Raw genomic sequence first — 6,000 nt, 5'->3', positions numbered from 1 at the left:
TAACCAGCTAGAGGAGCCCCATCACCACCACCACCCCCACCACCCCCCATTCTACTCCTCACTCTCCCTGTTTGTGGTTTCTTTCACTGTCAATTTTCATCCTCTCTCTTTCACACAAACACCTTTTTTCTGTTTCTCTTTAATTCTCTGCTTCTCTCTCTCTCTCTCCCTTTCTCACCTCCTCTTCCCTCCCTCCCCCCTCTCTTGCCCCAGGGCCAAATAGACTCCCACATAATTCTGGATGTATACAGGGTTGGTGTTGTCACAGTGCACAGTGTGTGGCTATGGGTCCAATCATTCTGAAACATCATTGTTTCCTGTGTGTTTGTACACCGTGTGTGCGTGTGTGTGTGTGTGTGTATACCTGATAGGGTACGTGTCTACCTTACGCAGACATTCATATGTGAAAGACATACATTTGTCTATATGTGGAATATCCTTATAACAACGTATGTGTGCCTACAGTATGCATGTCCATATGTGTGTATGGTAATAGGATTACTCCTGGCACAGGGAGGGGACACAAACTAGTGCAAAATGGAGGAGGTAGCCAGCAGGGTATGGAGCTTAGCTGGGCCTAATTGACTAAATCCAAATTAAATATGCCATCACCAGAGGTGTGACCAATGGATTTGACTTATTCAGTTTACAAAAATAGAGACCATTAACCCTCCACAGAATGTGTGTGCATTTGAGCTTGTGCAACCTTGAAACAAAGAGAAAATCTCACATCGAATGGCATCTTTCAGCTTGGAAATGCTGGGAAACATGATAATAGAAAGCCTGTGCTTCACAATGACGTGTGTCTGTGTTTATGTGTGAGAGTGTGTAAACATGACGGCTGGGTTGCCGTGTCCAAGAAGCCTCTTTCCAGCAGCTGCTAGCCTTCCCAGCAGACCTTGCTTTTAAACAGCCTCAATTTGCCTGCTGAATCTTGTAATTGGGCCACCAGAGGAATCCTCTGCGACAAGGCAAAGCACAGAGAAGCAAGTAGACAGTAGAGGGAAAAGACAGAGGGGACAGATAGAAAGAGGGAGGGCCAATGAAGAGTAAATCACAAGGAGGAGTGAATAGAGGAAGTAAGGGAGGATGAGGGAGAAAAGAAAAGAAAAGATGCTGGGAAAGTGATGGTGAAATATGTCTACTCTTCCTCCTGAATAGTTGTTTGCAGCCTCATCAGCTAGCCGTTGCTAGCTTGAATCCGTCAAATATTGCTACTTTACTTTCTAGGTCAATTAAATGTAAGTGATGTGTTATTTTCTTTCATAACCAATTAAATTAATAGGTTATTACGTGAGGGAGGGGGAAGGACACTTATCTTATTTGATTAAGAGAGCTTAGGTTCATTATATTTTATAAGTAGTTTTCATTAGCAGAGTTGAGGTTTTGTTACCGTGGGGCTAAATTGAGCGGTTATTTTGCTGGGGAGTGCTGAGCCTTCATACAGAAGGTGTGCCTTACAGTCACACTGCAACATTAGTTAAAACTAAAGCCAATTAGTCCTGCTTAGTGAGGAGTGTTAATGCGTTCCACCCAATGACGACTGCAGAGCTTATATCCCTTTGCGAAACAATACACCTGTCAGCAGAGATGAAGCCCATCCAGTGAAGCAGAAGTGGGCCGAGCCTTTGATAGTGACGAGAATGACTCAGCTGACCCTTGCCCCCTTTCCCTTCGTGCTCTCCCCTGCTTTTCTTCAAAGGGCGGCCCCTGAAAACTCTAATTTTCAGTTTCAGGACAACAGTTATCTAAGGGCTGCAGAATTAATTGTGTGGATGCTGAGTAAGCATCCACACTATTGTTATCCGGTTCTTTATTATTCTTCTATACGTTTTTTTGCCACTCAACTCCTCCCACATACTTTCAGCTAGAAAAACCATTCAAATATCAAAATGTTCAGATTTTTAATGACATTATGGCTTTTTTTTAACTTTGTTTTTTCTTTTATACTTTTTTAAATATTAAGCTTTTTTTCAACATTTTTTATAATGGAAGTCTGTGGGAGAATCTTCCTCCTCTTTCAGCCCAAATAGCTTCAGCATACTTTAAGCTAGAAAAACCATTCAACCTTTAAACAAGTCACAACAAGTTCAACTATTCATTTGCATTTTTGTATCTTTTTTTGTACGGTTTTTGAATTATCACGGTTGTTTTTATGTTGATTTAGGACATTTCTCTGCCTCTCCATTAATTTGAATGAGACAAGCTAGAGTCGGGGACATCACTCACTTGCTAGCTCTGTCCTACAGCCTTTTTACAATTTTCCAGACGCTAAGCCCTATTGACCAGTAGCAGAAACAAGTAAAAGTTCTAAATGTGTGCCTATACAGTGGGCGGATAACTCAGCGGTGACTTTGGCACAGCAGGCTGGGGTTTGTTTCCTTGTCAGGGTGCAGTCAATAGCTGGTGTGGACTACAGTAGGTAGTTTACCACATACTATATATAGTAAGGCATTTTTTTCAGGATAGGGTTGGACTTCATTTTTACGATATACTACAGTAAGACATTTTATGGGAGGTGGTCAGACCCCATTATTACGATATGCTATAGTATGGCAGTTTTCAGGAGAGGGTCTGACTCCGTGCAGCCCAGGTGAAAACAGTTTGATGAGGGGAAAAACAAATGAGGGCCCTTGTGTTAACTCCTCTATTGTCCTCCATCCACTGCACTTCCTTGTCCTCTTCCCTGCCAGCCTTTGTGTCAGTTGTAGAGCCCCACTTGTGCCTGCGGTGAACACGTGGATGGGCCCTGGGTGCTCTCAGGTGACAGGCGGCTGTAAGCCTTACCTTTCCACTTTGGTTTTGACAACAATGGCTGTGGCTTCTTGGGAGTGACTTTGCAACTGCAGAGATGGATGGCAGCTATTGTTGGCTTTAGAGAGAAGAATGTAGAGAGGGAAGAAGGTGAAGATGGATTTATTTACTTCATTTTTCATTGTATGAGGTCCTTTGTTATAGAGGTGGAGTCGAATACAAATATAGTATTTGGAAAAGCACAAATAGTGGATTACAGATATTTATTTCCTACAAATATTTTAAAAACTGGTTTGGGGAGAAAAACAAAAGAATTATAAAATAGCTGATGATCCTCATACCTGTGAGCATGCTGAGTATTTATGCTCCACCTGCTTGTGCTGACCTAGACAAGACAATAAGAGAGTGGAGGGGAGAGAGAGAGAGCACAGAGTGAAGAGGAGCAACACAGCCTGATTAAAATATAGACATTCAGCAAAATATAGTATGTTGCTAAGCCAGTTATATCAATTATTATCAATTATATCAGTTATTTAACTTAACTGGTCTGCTGAGGAAGTTTATTATAATGTTAATTGTCTTTTGTTTTCCTGTCAGTCCTGCAATATGTGAAGGGGAGCTTGTTTGACCGCGAGGAGGAGATTAGTCTATGTTAGCTCTGGCAGTGCAGTTACTAGCTAGTTTACACTGTGCTCGCTGCTCAGTCAGTCTGTGTCACATGGTTGCAGATATCACACTGGAGAAACAGAGTGCTATTTATAGCTGTTCTCGCAAAGTTGCTGTGCCACTGTTTCTACTTAGAACACAGATGCAGCAGAGCTTGTTTAACCAGGAAGAAATTAGGCTGGCATTCCCGACGTTAGCTCTGTAACTTACCCTTATATTAACACTTTAATATTCTAAAATAAGTGTAACATAAACAAAAACAGGATTGTTATGCTTTTCACTTTTATTCTAATATAAATAAATACAGATACTGTGTTCTCTGCACCTCCTAGTTTGTAAGCATGCACAGGTTGCACCATTTTAAGAGTTTTGGATGATATGTTACTCAGGGGTGGCCAATTCCAGTCCTCGAGGGCCACTGTCCTGCTTGTTTTTCAACTATCCTTGCCTGACCTGCTGCTGATTACCTGGCTCAGGTGTGTTCAGTCAGTCAGAAGCTGGAAGATACCAATTCACTTTCTTTCCTCACTCCACTTTCATCTAAGATGGTATCTTCCAGCTTCTGACTGGCTGAACACACCTGAGCCAGGTAATCAGCAACAGGTCAGGCAGGGATAGTTGGGAAAACAAGCAGGACAGTGGCCCTCAAGGACTAGAATTGGCCACCTCTGTGCTATTGTGTACACGGTGTTTAATGTTGCAGCTGATAAATGGGGAGTAAGTTTTAATGAGCTTATATAATTATAATCTTAACTACTTTACAGTACATACTGCTGGGTAGCTTGTAAAATTTCCACCAGAAAATATTAAGCTTTTTTTCAACATTTTTTTATAATGGAAGTCTGTGGGAGAATCTTCCTCCTCTTTCAGCCCAAATAGCTTCAGCATACTTTAAGCTAGAAAAACCATTCAACCTTTAAACAAGTCACAACAAGTTCAACTATTCATTTGCATTTTTGCATCTTTTTTTGTACGGTTTTTGAATTATCACGGTTGTTTTTATGTTGATTTAGGACATTTCTCTGCCTCTCCATTAATTTGAATGAGACAAGCTAGAGTCGGGGACATCACTCACTTGCTAGCTCTGTCCTACAGCCTTTTTACAATTTTCCAGACGCTAAGCCCTATTGACCAGTAGCAGAAACAAGTAAAAGTTCTAAATGTGTGCCTATACAGTGGGCGGATAACTCAGCGGTGACTTTGGCACAGCAGGCTGGGGTTTGTTTCCTTGTCAGGGTGCAGTCAATAGCTGGTGTGGACTACAGTAGGTAGTTTACCACATACTATATATAGTAAGGCATTTTTTTCAGGATAGGGTTGGACTTCATTTTTACGATATACTACAGTAAGACATTTTATGGGAGGTGGTCAGACCCCATTATTACGATATGCTATAGTATGGCAGTTTTCAGGAGAGGGTCTGACTCCGTGCAGCCCAGGTGAAAACAGTTTGATGAGGGGAAAAACAAATGAGGGCCCTTGTGTTAACTCCTCTATTGTCCTCCATCCACTGCACTTCCTTGTCCTCTTCCCTGCCAGCCTTTGTGTCAGTTGTAGAGCCCCACTTGTGCCTGCGGTGAACACGTGGATGGGCCCTGGGTGCTCTCAGGTGACAGGCGGCTGTAAGCCTTACCTTTCCACTTTGGTTTTGACAACAATGGCTGTGGCTTCTTGGGAGTGACTTTGCAACTGCAGAGATGGATGGCAGCTATTGTTGGCTTTAGAGAGAAGAATGTAGAGAGGGAAGAAGGTGAAGATGGATTTATTTACTTCATTTTTCATTGTATGAGGTCCTTTGTTATAGAGGTGGAGTCGAATACAAATATAGTATTTGGAAAAGCACAAATAGTGGATTACAGATATTTATTTCCTACAAATATTTTAAAAACTGGTTTGGGGAGAAAAACAAAAGAATTATAAAATAGCTGATGATCCTCATACCTGTGAGCATGCTGAGTATTTATGCTCCACCTGCTTGTGCTGACCTAGACAAGACAATAAGAGAGTGGAGGGGAGAGAGAGAGAGCACAGAGTGAAGAGGAGCAACACAGCCTGATTAAAATATAGACATTCAGCAAAATATAGTATGTTGCTAAGCCAGTTATATCAATTATTATCAATTATATCAGTTATTTAACTTAACTGGTCTGCTGAGGAAGTTTATTATAATGTTAATTGTCTTTTGTTTTCCTGTCAGTCCTGCAATATGTGAAGGGGAGCTTGTTTGACCGCGAGGAGGAGATTAGTCTATGTTAGCTCTGGCAGTGCAGTTACTAGCTAGTTTACACTGTGCTCGCTGCTCAGTCAGTCTGTGTCACATGGTTGCAGATATCACACTGGAGAAACAGAGTGCTATTTATAGCTGTTCTCGCAAAGTTGCTGTGCCACTGTTTCTACTTAGAACACAGATGCAGCAGAGCTTGTTTAACCAGGAAGAAATTAGGCTGGCATTCCCGACGTTAGCTCTGTAACTTACCCTTATATTAACACTTTAATATTCTAAAATAAGTGTAACATAAACAAAAACAGGATTGTTATGCTTTTCACTTTTATTCTAATATAAATAAATACAGATACTGT

At 41.4% G+C, this 6,000-nt stretch overlaps 1 protein-coding gene and 1 long non-coding RNA gene across 6 annotated transcripts in view; one reads left to right on the top strand and one right to left on the bottom strand.

Annotated features, from left to right (window-relative positions):
• The window catches only part of meis1b (Meis homeobox 1 b), a 188,138-nt gene that overhangs the window by 179,175 nt on the left and 2,963 nt on the right, over nt 1–6,000 (top strand). The gene's annotated exons all lie outside the window — the stretch shown is intronic.
• The window catches only part of LOC109961157 (uncharacterized), a 48,958-nt gene continuing 47,357 nt past the window's right edge, over nt 4,400–6,000 (bottom strand). Inside the window, exons 3-4 of the long non-coding RNA XR_002275101.1 lie at nt 5,362–5,405; nt 4,400–5,138 (exon numbers count right to left, since the gene is read on the bottom strand). This is a non-coding gene — a long non-coding RNA (uncharacterized LOC109961157). The remainder of the gene's footprint in view (nt 5,139–5,361; nt 5,406–6,000) is intronic.

The sequence above is a fragment of the Monopterus albus genome, unplaced genomic scaffold (genome assembly GCF_001952655.1).
Source record: "Monopterus albus unplaced genomic scaffold, M_albus_1.0 scaffold52.1, whole genome shotgun sequence".
Classification (NCBI taxonomy): domain Eukaryota; kingdom Metazoa; phylum Chordata; class Actinopteri; order Synbranchiformes; family Synbranchidae; genus Monopterus; species Monopterus albus.
This window is presented reverse-complemented; position numbering and strand designations above follow the sequence as displayed.